The following is a 21,003-nucleotide window of genomic DNA, read 5'->3' on the forward strand; positions in this document are numbered from 1 at the left end:
GTGGTCTTGTCATCGTATCCGACCATGAGCAAATGCGATCATGGATCAATGGGGGCCAACACACATTCAGGTGAAAAATGGAGGGTGGTGGGTAAAAAAGGTAAGTCCAAGGTGGTCTACTCTAGTGAGAAGCCCATGCAAAGTGTTGACCCATTGCATGAAGACCTCATAGTTCATGATAAGGAGCTATTGGTGTTGGATTCAGTAGTTGTGGTCTCTCAACTTCCAGACACTCCATAGATCGTCCTGCATGGTGGTTAAGATATTCCCAATGCCAATCATAAAAAATGCCTCCTCAAAAGAAAAATCTCAACCAGGCCCATAGGAAGATCATCATGAAATAATTAGTATAGAAGGCAAGGCCCTCCTTGCCAGCCCATCAGCTAAAAACTTCACGAAGAGAATAAAAGAAGTTGCCAGGTCTGCTGGGTCAAGGAAAGAGAAAAGATTTAATTTCTTAAGAGATGCCTACAAAGTCTTTGCTTAGTAATCTGGGTGCTGAGAGGAGCAAGGGTTTGGGTATTGTTGTAATGTCTTAGAATATTAGAGGATGGTGTGATAAAGGAAAACAAAAAGGTTGTCTCACTGTAGTGAAGAAGTGGAGACCTTGAGTTCTCCTACTTCAAGAATTGAAGTACAGCTCGGATGAAGTCTTTGCTAATTGTCTACATCGAGGTAAGGGTGGCACAACAGGCTTGTTACAGAGTAGCCTCAGCCCTAAGGAATCTACAAAGATGACAAATGCTCAATTGTTCTCCAATTGTTATAGTTGCTGCATGTAGGAATGGCTTTGTGTTTAGGGTTGCTTCAATATATGGACCCCATTCTCCACAAGATAGGATCAATTGTTGGGAATCTTGGAAAAATGAATGGTGTATGATCACTGAATAGTCGGGCAGGATTGGAACTTGACCACCAATGAGCTAGATTGGTCTCACCTAGCTCCATCAATCTCAAGTCTAGAAAAGGATGCATGGTAGCATTTGGTGATGAGTAAAGGCTTAGTGTATTGTGCAGAGCTAGATCCTATGAATTTGAAGGACTTCTCATGGCCAAACCGCAGAAAGGGTGAAGAGTATAGGGCTCCTAAGACTAGTTTGATTTTATGCTTTGGAAGAGGGGTGGTGGCAGGGAGATCCTTGGATATCCCCTCCACCTTTAAGAAGCATCTTTTAGAATCCAAAAAATTATGCAGAGAGATTAGGGAGTTATGGGTTGAGCACGTAGCTGCCTTTTCTAAACTGTGTATGAAATGGGACCACGCCATCTGCAAAGTAGTTATTATTAGAGCTAGGGAGATTGATTGCAGGCTACACGAGTGTCAAAAGATTGAGGGGGATCGCCATATCAAATGATCCCACATTTTTGTGGGTTTGCACACAAAACACTAACAAGTACTTATCAAATGATGCCCCCTTTGCATTGCACACAAACCTCTAACATGAATCCAGCAAATGATCCAACTCTTTGGTTTGCACACAAACCACTATCATAAACCATGTCATGAATCATTGATGAATAATTAATAAAGAAGACTCAAATTGTTTAATAGGTTCAAGAGAACTATATGATTCTATATATGTATCATATATATCTTTTGTGTATCTCATATATACATATATGGTTGTTTCTATATATGATTCTACATTTGCTCTTCGTTGTAACTCTAAATTTGGGACATATATATATAGCTTATGCACACAACCAACAACCCACTCCATCATCTCTTTTTTATCTATATATGCCTATGTCTATGTATGCCTATCTGTGCTTTATGTAAATGCTTTTTCTTGTAACTCAAGAGCACACCGAAGGATGTATATCTTTTGCATCTCTCATCTATAAAGCTTAGATTATACTCTTTTGCATCTTTATGTTTCTTATGAACTAGAAGTAGTTCTTAGTTAGCCACCTCATTGTTTTAGTAATTGTAAGCGCAATTTTGTGGATGATGATGCATGGCAAAGTATTGATAGCTTTGAAAACCATTTCATACCTCAGATTTCGAAGGACAGAAATGTCTTTAAAGGGAAAAATGCCACTTCATACCTCTAATTTCAAAAGACATAAGTGCCTATGGAGGAAAAAATTGGCTTGGCTAAAATATTTAGAGTCATAAAGAAACATAAGCAAGGCCATACCCACATCACAATTTGGGGCATCACACCTTTAAGGTGAGCTAATCTAGGGCTTATTAATTGAGAACTAGGCTCAAGGGATGATATTGGCAAGGGAGGGGAGGAGGGATCAAGGCTGGGAAATGAATTAAATAAGGAAAGGGAGGGGATGCGTGGAATGTATTTTAAAAAAAAAACAACCCCTAAAGCTTCCTCTACTCTCATCTGCAGCGACACCTCCAAGACATAAATAAATGAGCTCTAACATAAGATAAATATTTTTTACCAATAGATATATGAAGTTGATTAAACAAATGTTGTCCAACCTATGACTTCCTATGAGCAACACACATACAACCAATGGCTCTCCTTTGAGCAAAACACATACAACCAATTGGTAACAAAATTTGTAGAGGTCTCAAGTTATGTGGTTTCCATGTCCTTCAAAGTCCCATGTGCATCGAACACTAGATGTGTGGTAGTGAAGGTGAAATGTCCCAAATTCACATGTGCATCATGCCTATGTGAAGGACACAGGATGTGTGGCCATGAAGATGGAATGTCTCAAATTTGTATGTGCATCCTACGTTCATGTATATGGAACATTCACGAATATGGATATGTATTAATATTAAGGTTAATTAAGTATTGAAAGTTAATATTAAGGTTAATATTAAGGTTAATTAAGTATTGAAAGTTAATATTAAGGTAATTAAGTTTTAAGGTTAATATTAAGGCTAATATTAAGGTTAATTAAGTGTTTAAGTTATAGGGACATTGGTTTTACTATGTTAGTTAGTTAGTATGGAAGGGGAAGGGTTCAAGGGGTAAAGGGCAAAGGGGGGAAGGCGCCAAAATGCATTTTAGGGAGAGAAATCCCCCCAAAATTTTTCCTCTGCTACCCTAGCCTCGAACGGCTCTACTTAACGGAACTCTTGACTTGCCTCCAGCTTCTCGACTCTAGTCTCTGCTCTCATGCATTAGCTTGCTCACGTTACTTTAGCTTGTCCCATAGCCTGGAACTCGAGTTTTGCAGTGCCCTGTAGCCATTCGTGATAGGATATTGATACATTTCATGAGATTCTGCGCCAATTCAAACTCGTGCACAGCTAGACAGTGCCTCGTAGCTCGGGTCATGCGTGTACTCGAAGGTACTGGCACTCGGGTCGTGCGTGTACTCGAAGCTTCTGTTGACGTCGTTGTCCTGCGCATTGTCCCGCAGTTCAAGATTGATCATATACGAAGGTGATCTGCACTAGCTTGCAAGTGACGCGCGACCTGGGTCCTACAGCAGATCAGAGGTTTTGCTGCTACCTGCAGTACTGCATCCAGTGCCGGCCCGACGACGACGATGTACGATGTATATCGTATATAGCTAGCGCAATATACTTATTCTGCTAGTAAGTGATCGATCGTCTGACCCCTTTCAATATTCGACTGCTACTGTACTACTATCGAGCCTGCCATACTCTTGCATCCCATACGACATGTAGCAGCGCAACTACAGGCTACAACTACAGCTACGATGTCCTCTCTGCTACAGCTAAATCTAATGCAATATACCATACCTCCCTTTCCGTTAGGCTAATTGTGCCCTTAATTTCCCAGGCAACTGCTCGAGGCAATACGTGCGGTACCAGACGTTGGAGCTCCCAGCTCGTTGCGCTATTCTAAAACTTTCTATTGCAAGATTGGGAACGTATGCTCGAGGGCCAATAGGATTGAGACACGTGGTAGCAATTTAATTTCCAAATTGAGGTGTTTCTATAACTCTATATGCATTATGCACGTTATTTCAACAATTCTATATGCATTATGCTCTCTCTCTCTCTCTCTCTCTCTCTCTCTCTCTCTCTCTCTCTCTCTTCCTATATTTGTATAAATGTAAATTCAAAAATTTAGTTTTAAAATATATATAAATATAAAGCTCGTGTTTATTCTTACGTTTGTTAGAATGCTTTAGTTTTTAAATGTATAATATAAAGCTCATGTTTAAAATCTTTATGCTTCTACTTAATGAATGTATGTCCTTCTGTATGCCTATGTGAATGCCTATGTTTCTATATGTCTATGTATGCATATCCCTATGTATGCCTATGCCTATGCCTATGTCTATGTACATGCATATCCGTACGTATGCCTATATCTTTATGCTTCCATATCTATATGCTTCTATGAGGTAACATATGCCTATTCTTTAAGTTTGAGTATGCTTATGTCTATGCTTCTATATGCATCTTTAGTCTATTCTTTAAGTTAATGTATGCCTATGCCTTTAGTCTATGCTTCTATATGCAATATGCCTATTCTTTAAGTTTATGTCTAGACTGTTTATGAATGCCTGTTTCTATATGTCTATATGCCTATGTAAATTCCTAAATGGCTCTATATGCCTATATGTTTCTATATGTCCTTCTATATGCTTCTATACATTTCTGTATGCCTACACTTCTTTATGCTTCTATATAAATAATATGTTTATGTTTGCGCATGTTTCTATATGCTTCCATATATGCATATGCTTCTTTAGTCTATGTTTCTATATGTCTATGCTTCTCTAGTCTATATACCTACGCAAATGCCTATTAGTCTATGCTTCTATGCCTATTAGTCTATTCTTATTTAGTCTATGCTTCTATGTCTATATGCCTATTAGTCTATGCTTGTTTAGTCTATGCCTATGTGAATGCCTATATGCCTAATTCTATATGCAATTTTATGCTTTATGCTTTATGGATCTACTCTTTAAATGTTTATGGATGCCTTCATGTCCATTGATGAATGCCTATGTTTATGCTCGCCTATGTTTCTACATGCTTCTATGCTATTTATGCTATAGTCTATGCCTATGTTTCTATTGGTGTTTCTATAGTCTATGCCTATGTTTCCATTGGTGTTTCTATATGTCTATGTTATTGTTTGTGCCTATGTGAATGCCATTGTTTGTGCTTCTATGTTTCAGTGGGTAATATTTCTTTTATTTGCTTATGGTATGGCAGTTCCATTTTTATGTTATGATATGCTATGCACTTATGCTATGCTAGACACATATCTATGGTCCTATGTGTGGGAGCTAAGTACTAGAAGTGACAAAATCTCACAGGTATAGTCCTTCTTTATCCATGGAATCGTTGCTAGGGTATGCATTTGCATGGCCTACAACGGCTTACCTATGGTTTAACCATGGGTGAGGTTGCTTTGATGATATCTATTGGGAGGCCATCTATACGACTGGCACTAGTTGCCCATACTTAGGACCCTACTATGTGTGTTTATTTTAAATGTGTTTATACATGTTTATAAATGCTATGTCTCTATGCTTGTGATGGACTTTGTTGAGCTTATGTAAGTGTTTGTTCTCTAGGGTGTTTTATTTATGATTTCATGTGCCTTATTCTAGACGGTAACAGATAATAGCCTACCGAGATGTAGATGCAATTATAGGTGTAGGCATTTGCCTCTTGGCTATCAAGATGTGAGCCGGAAGATGTATTGTGTGCATTTGCAACAAGACTCCATTGGAAACTTACACGCATCAATTTTGAGGAACGTGAATGAGGAGAACTCTATTGACAATGATACTGTAGTGAATGAAGAACTCATTGAATCATCTAATCAAAGGAGGTAGGTATGGTGTAGATGTGAAACTTATTGCCATGGTGGCCGCTTGGTTGCTCCATCAACTTATGCAAGGCATATGCAAGTTGATGAGCGATTTGAAACTATTACAAAAAATCTTGGTTTGCATGCTCCACACTTTAGCTCATGTGGACCTGAAGAAGAGGAGAACAATGAGCCTATGCATCAGATGGAAGGGAAAGATGAATTTACTGATATGCATGAACAGGATAGGTTGGATGATGAAGAGGATAACATGGATGCTTTAGGATAGGATAGCCATTTATCTCTCGCTGATAAAATCATACAAAGATTGATTGAGTTGCAAGCTCTTTGGGATGGACATCAAGCTTCAGTGGAGTTTCAAGATAGTATGCTTAAAATTCTATTTGGAGATATGGGTGGTCCTAGGTCTACAACACATGAAGGCGCAAAAAGATCGAGTTTGAGTAAACTATTGGTCCAACTTCTAGAAACATGGGATGGAAGTCTAAATGGAATAACTGTTCCCACATGTTGGGAGCAATTAACTACTATGTTGACAAGGCTTGGAATGGTTGAATCAAAGAGATATAGAATATGTCAAGGAAAAGAGGATTCCATACATGCTCCAATACTCTATCTACCAAGCAAAGAGGATGCTTATAGTGGTAGCACTATTGAATGCCAATGCAATAGAAATGTCACTGGAAAGAGAAAATTAAAGCACGATTGTTTAAAATGTTGTGAGAAGTGTGAGAAATGTGCAGTGCCTAGAAAGGAAATGTTATGTTTTGACTACATTTCGATCGGTGAACAATTGAAACTACTTATGAAAAGTAGATCTTTATGCCACGAATTATTGGAAATGTGGCAAAATAAAGACAAATGGTTGGTATCGAACATTTCAAATGAAACTATTAGAATTGATGAGTTCTGGGATGGCTGTAAATGTAAAAGTGTTAAAGAGTTTTGGGATCAGAATCGGAGTTTGAGTTGCCATTGGTATGTGAGAAGGGGTATTGCAAACAAGCTTACACAGCATGGCCATCTTCACTTAAATCAGAAGCACTTTTGGAGGGTTGGAAAGAATGTGAGAAAATTTACAAATTTGTTTGCAAGTCTTGTCGAGCTTTGATACAAGGTCCACAAAGACTCTGTAAGGTAAATTTTGTACATATATACTATGTGTGGTCTCTAATTAATTTATGTTTGAGAATTCCACGTAATGTTGTACTCTAAATGTGTCTTTGTTTACATATACAGGGAGATCCACACAATTTTGCTCTTCTATTGCACTGGGATGGGTTCCAGACATCAAGAACAACCCAGAAGAATTGTGGCGTCGTCGAGATAAAGGTTCTCAATTGTGGAAAGAAGTCCATGATTGGAGCAATACCAGTCTTGTTCATTCCATTTAGTCGCAAAAAAATTATAGGAAGCTCAAGCAAACTCTTTCATGTTTTTATGAAACCTTTGATAGATGAATTAGAAAGTTTGTTCATAGATGGAATTGATATAGATTTCAATTATCCATTGCCTTTAATTTTTGGGCGTGATAGCTCTTTTTCCCAAACCTTCAAAGCACGTGCTATGCTTATGATGGTGACTGGTGACCATCCAGCTCAATGTAAGATTGGAGCTTTTAAAGATGGTGGCCAAGCTTTTTGTTGTAGAGACAAACCTATAGCTACTTTAGAATGTGAAGAATCGAGTCGATACCTTTATGACCAAAATAGATTCCAATTCAGATATGCTCCAACCAAGAGATCCACAAAAGATATGTTGAGAGACTTGCTTCTTGCAGAGCGAGCAAGCACTCAAACGCAACGTGAAGACATTCTTAAAGAGGTTGGTCTTTCAGGTAGATCATGTCTATGGAGATTATATGATCTTTATGGGTTCGACTTATCTCTTGATCTTGTGTACGATTGTATGCACATACTAGCATTGAATATGTTTTCAAAGTACATGAGCTCTTTAATGAGAGATATTGATAATAGAGTGAAGAAAGAAATCGATGAAGCAACTCATAGAATGACATTGGCCACACCTTATTCCATCCGATATGGTCGATGGCCAAGGTTTCCAAGCAAGTATTTTGAGAGTTACAAGGTAGAGGAAACACAAACGTTCATACAATGGTGTCTTCCTTATGTCCTAAGTGAAGTCCAAGGTATTCCTAAGAAATTCTATGATTTGGGTCTCTTGATCATAGATATTGCTCATGCCTTTTATAACTATACTAGAAGTAATGGCTAGTCTCAAGAAGACATAAACACTCTAAGGGTATTGCTTGCTTCTTGGAGAGTAAGATCAGAAGAGTGGATTGGAAGAAACTCAGCTCCATTAGAGCATGTTGCAGGTTTCGGAGAATTTCTTGATGATATTTTGCGACATGGTAGCCACGATGGGTTTTGGTGCTACATATATGAGCGTATGGTCTCAACATATGCTAGCATCAAAACAAACAATAAGGACAATAAGATCTCATATGCAAACTATCATCGAAGGAGATTTTTCACATGGGTCTTTCTACATATTCAAGAAGATGCTGATAGGTTGTTTCCTCATCAAAGGATGTTGAAAGAGTTTCATGGAGTTCTTTTAGTCCCAGATGGATATTTAGTGGACAAACATGGATGTTATGACTGTCCTCAATGGTATTCATTAGGATTGATACATGTATCATCCATTGAAAAAGCGAAACATTTATGGAGTTTAGCTACATTGCATGCGAAAGACTAGCCTTGCCAAAGAGTCATTGACCAAAAGGGTATTGTAATAGCAAGAAAGAAGCCAAAAGTTAGATATGCAACAAGTGAGGAAAGAAGGTATGTAGAGCAAAATCTTCAATTTGGGATTGAGAGAGTAACATAATATAAGAAAATTATGTTTAAGGGTGAGGTTTATAAGATTGAAGATAAGGTTATCGTAAAGTCTGAAGAGGATGCAACATTATCTCTAGTGTGGGACACTGGAAAGCATGCATAGCATCGTTTTTTTCCTTTCAGCATAATGGTGACATGCAACTATTCTTTGGAGCACACTACTATAGGCAACGCATTGTTGTTGAAAGAGGATATGAAAGATTAGATGTCGATGGCACCACTGGCATGAGTGTCCTACAAAATGCATATTTGCCATACACTTGGAATTGTATAAGGCCAATTAGTTCTTTATTGCATAAGTTTATTCCTCTACAGCATGGAGGTGGCATCATTGCATATGAGACAAAAGATTTAGGATTGAGAACACGTTTAATCCAGCCTGGTTGCATTGATTTCCTTTTACATCTATTTCTATTTTGTGTGTTTTTATTTCATACTAACAATAACTAAACTCTTTTATGCTTATGTTGTGCATGATCAAGATGGCTAGCAATAACATGGACATGGTGGCGCTACTAAAGAAAATGATGAGTGAAGATGCAAGTTTCCTTGGACTCTTGGATTCCATGGTTAGTTCAATTAAAGGTATGTCATTTTTTTGTTGGATTTATGTTATGCATTTGGAGAAAGAAGGGGCTGAACATATAGAGAAGGTGCTACGTGGTTGATGAATGCATGGCATGTATTCACTGCATTTAGAGAAAGAACGGGCTGATTTTGTAAGCCTGTATGTTATGCATTTGGAGAAAAAAGGTGGCTAAATTTATAGCATGTATGTCTTTGCCTTTGGATGTAAGGGAAGGGGTTGAATATATGGGAGAAGGGGGCTGAATATATGGGAGAAGGAGGCTGAATTTACAGCATGTATGTTTATGCTTTTGGATGTAAGGGAGGGGGTTGAATTTATGCATTTGGATTTAAGGGAGAAGGTTGAATTTACGCATTTGGCTTTAAGGGAGAAGGCTGAATTTTTGGGTGAAGAGAACTGTTTTATGAATTTATGGGTTGTATTCATTGCATTTACAGAAAGAAAGGGCTGATTTATAAGCATGTATGTTATGCACTTGGAGAATCTAGGTGGCTGAATTTATATCATCTATGTTTTTGCCTTTGGATGTAAGGGAAGGGGTTGAATTTATGGGAGCAAGAGGCTGAGGCATGTATCTTTATGCATTTGGATGTAAGGGAGGGTGCTAAATTTATGGGAGAAGGGGGTTTAATTTATGGCATGTGTGTAGATCCATTTGGTGAATGCATGTGGCTGACTTTATGGCACGTATGTTATCTACTTAGAGAAAGAAGGTGGCTGAATTTCTAGCATGTATGTTTTTTATATAGGGAAAATGCCTATGGGAGATGAATCAAAGGATGTGTCCTTGAAAGAGAACAAGGAGCATCTCTCTTTGCAAGATAAATCTCAAGTTTCTGTTCCTCTAATCTCAGGGATAAGTTTTACACCTACATATGATGATGTGTTTAAACCACCCAAAATGATCTGTAGGGATAAGAACAAGCTGTATGGGAAAGAGCTCCTAGAAAAGTACTTTAGAGACCAGCATTCTCTATTGTTAGAAAACTACCATCGTGTACGAAGGTGGTTCGAGGGAATAGAGACTGTTAAAGATCTACGGCATAAAAAGGAAGAACAACAAGATATTAAAGGCATCATCCATGAGCGTCATCATGAGATAGTGCCTCTAAAGTTTAGTGGAGTTGAATATAGCTGGAGAGAGGAAGATATATACAGGTGGTGGATCTCCTCAAAGCAGTCTAGCAGGAAATACTTGAAGAAGAGGACCCTTGTAAATAATGTGAGTTGGCCTTTCAATTATATGATATTTTATAAAACTGTATATTTGCAATATAGATATGATCCAGTCAATGTATTCTATTGTGTTTCAAAGGACGAAACGAGCAAAGTTCAAAGAAATCTGGAGCTTGAAGCAACTAGTCCTTGTATTGACAAGTCTCTACATAATTCAATTTCAAAGAAGGTATGTTCAATACATTTAATGGTTCTCTAGCGTGAAGTAAAAATTTGTATTTATTTGCATAATCAGTCTATTGGAGATTCTATTTCTATTAGAGAGGAATTTCATGGACAAGGATATTCAACATCTCAGGTTGTTGACACATTTGAAAGATATGTTTTTTCAAGAAAAATTAAGAATATCATATACCAATTGAACTAAGTTCTCATTCCTTTGGATTTCAAAATGATCTATAAGAGTTTAAGGAGAATTTTGTATGTCTATTTGAAACTTTTTAGAGATATATGGAGCCTCAATCAACTACTTGTATTGATGAGTCTCCACGTAATCCAATTTTAGAGAAGGTATGCATATATTAATACCTTGAATGGTTCTCTACTTTTAGTAAAAAATTATACTTTTTCGTGTAATTTATGTGACATCTTACTTGGATTATTTAATTCATTGGAAGTATATTGGAGATTCTATTTTTATTGGAGGAGAATTTTGTGAACAAGGATATTCAACATCTCAGGTTGTCTATGCATTTGAAGGATATGTTTTTTCAAGAAAAATTAAGAATATCGTATACCAATTGAACTAAGTTCTCATTCCTTTGGATTTGAAAATGATCTATAAGAGTTTAATAAAATATTGTATGTCTATTTGAAACTTTTTAGGGATATATGGAGCCTCAAGCAACTACTCCTTGTATTGATGAGTCTCCACGTAATCCAATTTCAAAGAAGGTATGTTTATATTAATACCTTGAATGGTTCTCTACTTTTACTAAAAAATTATACTTTTTCGAGTAATTTATGTGACATCTTACTTGGATTATTTAATTCATTGGCAGTCTATTGGAAATTCAATTTCTATTGGAGGAGAATTTTATGGACAAGGATGTCCAACATCTGAGGTTGTTGAAGCATTTCCAATAAAAGATATGTTTTTAATTTTATAAAGAATATAAAATGTTTTCTTTAATAAAATCATATGTTCTTTTGTGTAGATAGATAAGTTCATGGCGAAGAGATTTGAAAAGTTTGAGTATTATCACTCTGATCAGGTTGTAAGTTTCAATCATGAGTTGTCTTCTATTTTGAAAAAGTATTATTAACCATTCAGTTAGTCACAATTCATCTATCTTGAATATTTTATGTCAGGATTCTTATGGTGAAGCGAATGCTGATATGAATGAGATGACATTTTCTAAGATGCTTCATTATGACATCACTACAAATGAAGATAAGGTATGAATTGCCTTTATCTTTTAGATATGCTTATGATTGAAGTTATTTTCTGGCATTCAATAGTGATCAGCCTCTTCTTTTTAGACAAGTTTTAATTTAATTTTGTCATATTTTTAGGATCCAATATCAAATGTGATTGATTCTATGAATGAAATGTCTAGAAAAAGTGAACGAAAGAGAAAGGTAAAAGTTTTCATTTATGCAATACCCTTTAAAAGTAAAGCAAGTACTTTGTATGCTTGTATTCTTTACATAATTCTTTCCAATGGCATTAACACTACTTGTTGTTTATCATTCATAGGTGAGTGAAAAAATGAGAGATCACTTAGAACAGAAGACCGTGCAAAGAAGTGATAAATCCCAAGGAAAGAGATGCAAGGTATTCTTATATTTAGAATTTATTTTCTATGATTTGAAGTCTTTATACCTTGATTTTAATCTCAATTTTTTATTTGAATTAGAACTTAAAAGATATTCAAGGTACAGACATGGAGGTGACTACGATTTCAAGCGAGTATAAAAGAGTATGTGACAGCCTTTTACATTAGGCTTCATTATTTAAATCATTTGCTTCGAATTTGTTAATATATTGTCACGTGTTTTGTTATTATGCCCTCAGGTGGATGACATTTCAAAGGAAAATATGGAGACGATACTTTTGAAATACATGGGAGTCCACACAATTCATGATATGTACTTTTCCTTAAAAAGTACATATGTGAAGCTTAAAAAGATGGAGAGTAGCTTCAAACAGTACTCTACAGACATCAAGAAACCAGCCAGTAACATTATGATAAGGGACATTGTGCATTGGCTTATTGAAAGTCAAAAAGTTAGATTCATGGAAAAATCTGATGTGCTTAGTTTAGAATAAGATATAGAGATTTTGATATGACATTTAGCTTGATTCAAATAAGTCTTCAAAGATGTTATGTAGAGCTCTTTTAGCTCTCTTTGGTTGTCTTATATTTCTTATAGTAGAAGTTTTTTGCTTTTTCTTTTGAATATTGTAATAACGAATGGACTTTTTACCACCTTATTATTTGTAGAAATAATAAAGAGAACTCCATTATCTTTTTGATGGTTTTGTTGAATGTTAGTGTAGATAATGTGAGTTAATGTAATTTTAGTAACAATTGCTTATTGCTCTAGGTACTTTAAAAGTTCAAATTGCTACATATGAAAATGTGAACCATGAGTGCTTCATTTCTTAAATGATATAACTTAAACAAAATCACTTATTTTGCGTTCTTCCTATATAGGGAAATAGAAGATTCTCAGTATTGTTTACTAGTTCATAACCAGGAAGTTTGCAAACTATGAAAAATGGGGCATTTCCTAGTTTGTCTTACAAAGAAAAAGAGGATTCTCTATATCATTTACTAGACTATAACTAGGAAGTGTGCAAACTAGGGAAAATGGAACATTTCCTAGTTAGACTATGTAGGGAATTGCTAATGAATTTCACCATCTAGGAAAATTTTCCTATATGGTGAAATTCTCTAATGATTCCCTGCATTGACTTGCATAGGGAATTTTTTTATTGATTCCCTAGATAAGGTAACTAGGAAGTGTTTCATTTTCTCTAGTTTGCACTCTTACTAGTTATGTTCATTTCAAACTAGTAAATGATATAGAGAATCCTCTTTTTTTCCTATACAGAGAACGTCTCAAAGTTCCTTGTGGAAATAGGTAGCAATTCCAAGATCTTTCATGCGGAAAGTTGCTTGAAGACTTCATTTGATTTCAAGGATAAGATCATCGCATACGCTAGCAAGAAGAAGATCATCAACATAAACAACTTCAGAAGAAGATCATGTCCGATTCTTCGTTTGATTTCAAGGATGAGATCATCACATAGGCTAGCAAGAAGAAGATCATCTACATAAACAATCCCCAGAATCTAGCTGTCTTCAGAGACACGGTATGTCCAAAGGGGCACCTATTGCAGCTAATTCATCAATCAACGCTCTCACGTTTCAATGTGTTTGAGTGCTGTGTCATTGTTCTTCATCTTCATGCTCATGAGTTGCATCTTTAGCTGCCTACGACCAATTGGAGAGCGCCTCTCATAAATGTTGATGAGCATAGGATGTCTTGCATTGTTGTATTTGTTGAGTAGGTCCATCGTCGAGTGCACGGCAGATAGTAGACATAGCTCTACTGTCTTTTTCTCGTTGGTTCTTTCCTTCCAGAGTGAGTTCTTCCTCACTACCTTCCTCTTGGTTTGCCTTGAGGTTTTCTTGCATGCTCACCTTAGGCTTTCCACTTACGACTTTGCAGAGTCCACATTCCCTCGTAGAGTCCACATTCCCTAAGATGCATCTCGACACGCCATTTCCACATCTGAAAACCCGTCCCATCAAAAGCCTTGACCCCCTTTCTCTTGATGATAGTGGTAGCTGTGGGAATTGACCCTACGTTATTCACCCCTACACTAGTCGGGCTGTAGGCGCAGAGAGGTTTTCCTTATTTGAGTTCGCTACTGCTGCCATCACGAACAACATAGTCTTGAATTGGGGACTATCTCTCTCCTTCTTCTACCGATGTGAACTCTCAACATAAGGGCTATAATACCATGAAGTAAACAGAGAACAATGAGATAGCAACAAGGAAAAGCAAAGGCACTCACGCTTCTATTTTCTTCTTTAAAACAAGAAAGCATACAGATCGCACTTACAGATCGCACTGTAGGACTCAGGAATCTAGCACCTTCTCACAACCGAGGTCGCCAAGCATTATTATTGCCTATTATAAAGCCAACCCATGGCTTGGCTATTATTCTTCTAAACACACACACTCTTCCAAAGGATGCCCATGGATTGTGCTGATGTAATCGGTATGCACACGTGTGGGAGAATGATGCATAAATTGAGAAGCATTGGCCCTCCAAATGGGGTGGAAGGAGTGCCCACGTGAGTGTACTTTTGCTATTTACAAATCTACCATGCTCATGCACATATGAATGTCTAATGCCTCATGCACACACTCAATGCATACTAGAGGTCACAACCTCTCATGCCTCTTGGGATCCATCCCTTGGGCATACCCCATTATTCTACCCTTAGCCTATGACACTTTATGCCTATCATTTATTAATGCACCCATGCATTCCTACCCATTCCTATCCTAGGACCTACATGTGTGAGTGCACCATTTATATTAATCAATTAACATATCCAATACATTATCCAAATGGCACTTAGCCTTTTAAACCTACCTAGCCTACCTTCTAATTATTACATTTGATCATGCTAGCCTAATATATTCTAGACTATAAAATCGTGTCGTGACAATCTCGGTGGCACTGTGTATCCCACCTTTGCTTGCATTGTAGACTTGGCCTTAAAGCAATTCTGATGACTTGGATTGAGTCATAGAATTCTAGAGTTGTGCTTGTAGTTGAGAATTTGTGCTCATCAACATCTCACCATTGCAATCACTCCTACCATGCGTTGCCAATTATAGCAAAATACGGTGCCCTCAAATGAATATCCATCCTCCCAGCAATAATGCAACAACAAAGGATCCAATGAAGACCTATGAAGCACTGCAAATGGGAAAATTTCACACTAGTGCACAAGGAATGATATTCATTGACAACACTCCAATAACAATGCCCTTTGCATGATCTAGGGGTTTGGATTGAGAACAAAAAGAGGGGAATGTTAACTACATTTATTGGTGGCAATGTCATTTGATGGAAACTGGCAAGTGCATATAACTAGGAGTGTGCCTTGGAGAAAATGTACCAAGATGATGTAAAGAATGAGGAAAAAGAGTGCTATAAAGGGAATAGTGGCAGGTGTATAGAGCTAGGAGTGTGCCTTGGCAAGTGCATAGAGCTTGGAGTGTGCGTTGGAGGCAAATGTATCCAAGATGATGTAAAGAATGAGGAAAAGGAGTGGTATAAAGGGAATAGGGTTGGCCCTCCCTTCAAAAGGTGGCATGTATAAAAATCCAAATGGTTGGCTTTGATCTTCACTAGTTGGTGTAAGTTAGTAGGAAGAAGGGTTGATGTAAGATCCTAGTAATGTTAGTGTTAGCAAAGTTGGTACAACATTTTCTCATGCTCCTCCTTAAGTCCCATATTTTCTTTGAGTGAGACTTTTATTGGATTCTCTTTAGAATATGTCTTTGACATGCCATGTTTAAATGTCTAGAGTTGTGCATGAGATTTTGTCTTGCTTTTGTGCTTTGAAGTTCTTTTAAAATCCATTCTATGGATTATATTTCATTGAGGGATTTTCTGATGTTTTTTGGACCAATAATGTGTGTGACCATCTCGATTACTTTGAGCAAAATACTCTTAGCTTTCCTAAAATGAGGATGGAGCTTTGTAAGTATTTTGCCCAAAGTAATCTCTTACCAATTATCAACTATGACCATCTTTCCTAAAATGAGGACTATGGCCGAAGTGGTTTATAGCATCTTGGGTTCTAGGAAAGTCTTCTAAGCTAAAATTGATATTACATTGGGATGCTCAAATGGTTAAGTGGGTACTAGTGTTAAGCATAAAAAAGAAGAAGAATAAGAAAAAATAAAAGAGGAGGGAGAGTTGAAGTTAACTAATGAAGGGTGACGTTAGTAAATGAAAGCAAAAACAAATCTTTGAGGATCACAAGATACTAATCTAGTTCCATTTTGATGTCATCAGATTTACCTTGCAATCAAACTCATCCTTTAGAGCTATAGGAAAAATCCTCTAAATTAAAATTGATATTACATTGGGAGGCTCAAATGGTTAAGTGGGTACTATTGTTAAGCATATAAAAGAAGAAGAATAAGAGAAATAAAAAGAGGAGGGAGACTTGAAGTTAGCTAATGAATGGTGACGTTAGTAAATGAAAATGAAAACAAATCTTTGAGGATCACAAGATACTAATCTAGTCCCATTTTGATGTCATTAAATTTACCTTGCAATCAAACTCATCCTTTAGAGCTGTTGGTATAGAGCTACTTGTTGTTCCGTATGTGGAGGAGTGCCTTGGAATATGGGGGGTTGATGTAAATAGCCCTAAACCTAAACCTTGATAAAGTTATTAAGGTTGCACACCCTTTGTTGATGAAGATTTTCTTTCCATGTTAGAAAGAAGATTTGTTTTTTATTATTTTACGATTTTCTTGTCCCTATCGAGAGATTTGGGCCCAAAATTGAAACAAAGCTCCATTTTGAAACCTTCTTGCTTGGTGACCCAAAACAACCATTCACTTTCTCTTGTTCTTAGGCGCCATCCTCTCTTCAACAAGCATTCCTCTACTTTTGCCATGAGCCATTCCATTCTCTCTTTGACAAGCATTCCTGCTTGCATTACTGTTGTTGTGATGCTCTTAAACTTTCAAGACAATAAGCTCCATTCACCTTTCATTCGCTTGTTTTGAGTTTCATTTTGTTTGTTTTTAAAACATCGATTACTTTGGGCAAAATACTTTAGAGTGATAAAGTATAAAGTCTGACTATTTTGCTATGTGTTTCTTTGACTTCATAGGTATTAGAGTGAGGATTTTAGATGGCAACCAAAAATTATGGTCGTGCCACTAGGAAACGGTTTGTCGCTCTACTTGGCAAAGATGTGGATGCACAAAGTATCTCTTTGTCACCACGAAGACCTGCCTCATTGATCTCATGTATAGAAGTTTCCAATACTGTGATCATGGATGTTAGCTGGAAAAGGATAGCAGTGGAAAAAGGGAAATAATTTCTTTGGGAAACAATTTCACTATGTTTTTTGCACTAGTATGAAGAAAAGAAACACAGGTACATGCGAAAAAACCATGTAATCAAGCTACTAGATAGCAACAAAAGAATCTCACTATCATAAAACAAAAATTCAACCATCAGGTCTGTTTAGAATAATCACAGAATTGGTGTCGAGATTTACCAGCTCGATGTTCCGACCACCAAGCTGGTTTAGGACAATCACACTACTAATTACACTAATCAAGCTACTAGAAAACAAAATAACAAAACAACTAAATGATAATCACATTAACCAAATGAATAATATATTGCTATTCCAACCAGCAGATTGGTTTTGGATGATCACAGTTCAAGCATACCCAAAATAGCCCAAAAATTTAACTAAACAAATTTAACTACTAGTAAAATTAACTAATTTAACTACTGGGAAACACATCAATTTCAACCATTGGGCTGGTCATCAATTGTTTTGGTTGCGAAATATGTTTTTGTTTATTTTTTATTCAACCATGCTAAACCATGACAATCACATAACTCCTATTTGACTTGAACCATCTCGCTGATATATTGGATGATGTTCCAAACATTGGGTTGGTTTAGGACAATCACATAAGTCCAATCCAGTCCAGTTTGGAAATTGACTGGTATATGATCTAAACTAGCTCAGGAATTAAACTGAATTAATTTAACTACCAGGAAACACACTAATTTCAACCAACCATCGGGTTGGTCATCAATTATTTTTGTTTGTGAAATATATTTTTGTTTCAACCATGTTGGTTTAGAACAATCACATAACTCTTGTTTGACCTGAGCTAGATCAGTGATATATTGCATTATGTGTTTCAACCATAGTCCAAGCTAGCTCGGATTGGAAATTGACTAGAATATGACCTTAACTAGCCGGAAAATCAAACTTAAAATTTTTTACTACTCAGAAACACAACAATTTCAACCAACCATGAGGTTGGTCATGAATTAGTTCTATTTGTGAAATATATTTTTGTTTCAACCACATTGGTTTAGGACAATCACATGACTCTTGTTTGATCGGACCCAACTTGGTGATATATTGCATGATGTTCCAACCACCAGGCTGGTTTAGGATATTTACATTAAGTCCAAACTAGCTCAGTTTAAAAATTAATTGGTATATGAAACCAAAAGGTATTCTTTTCAACACACAAATTCCCCACTTAATTAATTGGAGAAGAAGATGCATAATCACACCACGAGAATGACAGCAGACTGGGTACAATCTCCCCCCCCTAGATGAGTGGCTCATGCTTCCTCATCTAGAGTATTTATGATATTTCATAAAAGTACGAAGGAGCCAAAATTATCCCTTTCATCCAAAAATGAGGGATTTGCTTTACATAGCCTTCTTAGGGCCCAAAAATGAATTATGTCCACTGTAAAATATATTGCTCAAACTTGCAATAATAAAGCAAATACAAAATTGGCCCATGGCCATATATAATGCACTGTGTGACACCTCGATCTATACCCTTGCACTAACTCCAATCCTTGCGCTGAGTTCCATCACTTGTACTCAAGCCGCCAATTACATTAGTTATTAACAATCAATTGAATAAATCACCGAATCAACCGATCCCAACATAACCGTGCTCAAAGCACAATAATCAAGCACAACACCAATAACACTAGCGGCATTGGTATTAACATGGAATTACCCACAATACCAACCATCTGGCATGGCAAAACACAAGCTAGTTAGGCGTCCCCAACAAATCACACAAAGTATCCACTAGGACCCCCGTCGCATTTGGTGCGCTCCTATGGAGTACTTTGCCATAGTCACACTTGAGTAAAATAATAATCTCCAAAGCAAGATATATTAGAAAATATAATTTCCGTAACGGTATATGACCTAAATTAGCCGAAAAACTAAGCTTAACTAAATATTTACTTAGGAGGCACAACAATATTAACCATCGGGCTGGTCATCAATTAGACAATAACAATACATTATTGTTTCAAAAAATATATTGCTATTCAACCATGCTAGTTTAGAACAATCACATAACTAGTGCTTGACCTAAACCAACATGGTAATATATTACATGATGTTCCACCCATTGGTCTAGTTTAGGATGATAGCGGAAGTGAGAGAGGGAGAGAGAGAGAGGACTGCACATGATATAGCTACCTGTACACTAAGTGTATTGAACATGAACATGAAGATATACATGTGGACCCCTTAGGGTTAGGGTTAGGGTTTGCCCCTATGCCCTAGAGGTATGGTGCAATTTACACCATCCTTAACACTCCCTCTTAAATTGCACTGGGTAAGTAGAGGATGCATGTACAAGACCTGTTTGTGGATTTTGTTGGGTGCAGACGATAGCATCCAAAACTAAAAAGATAACTGAAAGAAATCAGAGTAGTATGTGCACATGTGAGCATAGTGACTACATAGTGGAAGCATGTACAATGAGTACAACTTAAGATCCTGTACATAATGTGGATTTCCCCCTCTTAAGTTGTGGGTCATCCTTCACCTTTGGGAATAAAACCCATAAGATAGGCCAAAAGGAAGAGGAAGGAAATATGTAGAAAGTCAAGTCCTCCTGGATCAAAGATTGGTCAATCGAAAGATGACTACGTGTTGAATATGTCAAGGCTGAACATGTCATGACAAAGATATTTTAGGCCCTAGGGCACAGGTTCACTACCCAACAAGACACGTAGGACATTTCTAGGCCCCCCCTTTCCCTTGCATCTCTAGATGATTGCACATAGTTCACTCTAGTCATCAAAGCTTTTTGCCTCTTGACTCCTTTCATTAAAATGAACATTAGCTACGTAGATTCAAGGCTGTCATTGAAGTGTCAAGACATCATGAGAGTGTTTGTGTCTAACCTTAGAATGGCCATCATGACTTTGTCATCGACCTCTTTACTAGGATTAAAGAGGATCAGGGTCTCCTCTATACCATATGGAAAATACCAAGGGTTTTTTCCAAGGACAAACAACACATCAAATGAGCTCCCCATTCTCTCCAATGCAACCATGTTTGCAAAATTTATCTTTGTGCTCGCTTCTTTCCTATCTTTGTCTCTCCTTCTCTCTTTCTCCTCAAGTCCTACTAAATCGTCATCCTTGGTCTCTTGTACAACATAATCATCCATATGTTCTAGACTAGCCAAAATTTGAGCATTCAAAAGAGATAGAGTAGGGAATGAAGAAGAAACAAGTGCTCCTAGAAGAGTGTCCTTCAATATTTTTGGGATAGGAAGAGCTAATTTTGGAGCACTTCTAACATCCACCACTTCATTGATACTCTCACGAAGAATTAATAAATATTTTTAAAGTTGTGAGTTTACAAACATAGGTTGCTCCTCCTCCTCTTCCACTTATAAATGAACAAGAAAGTTCATTAAATTCATCTTTATATATTAATATCCTTAAATAAAAGGATTTTAAATTCTCTTTAAAGAGTATTTATAACAA

The 21,003-nt window shown here is 36.9% G+C and overlaps 1 pseudogene across 1 annotated transcript in view; it reads right to left on the minus strand.

Moving 5' to 3' along the window:
- Window positions 1-14,119, minus strand: part of LOC147883464 (uncharacterized) — a 75,596-nt pseudogene extending 61,477 nt beyond the window's left edge. Inside the window, exon 1 of the transcript XR_015543820.1 lies at window positions 13,805-14,119. The product of XR_015543820.1 is annotated as an uncharacterized LOC147883464 (transcript). The remainder of the gene's footprint in view (window positions 1-13,804) is intronic.
- Between the last annotated feature and the right edge of the window lie 6,884 nt (window positions 14,120-21,003).

This window comes from Dipteris shenzhenensis, chromosome 28 (assembly GCF_047967505.1).
Source record: "Dipteris shenzhenensis isolate YYH24624 ecotype China chromosome 28, Dip_SZ_1.0, whole genome shotgun sequence".
Taxonomy (NCBI): Eukaryota; Viridiplantae; Streptophyta; class Polypodiopsida; order Gleicheniales; family Dipteridaceae; genus Dipteris; species Dipteris shenzhenensis.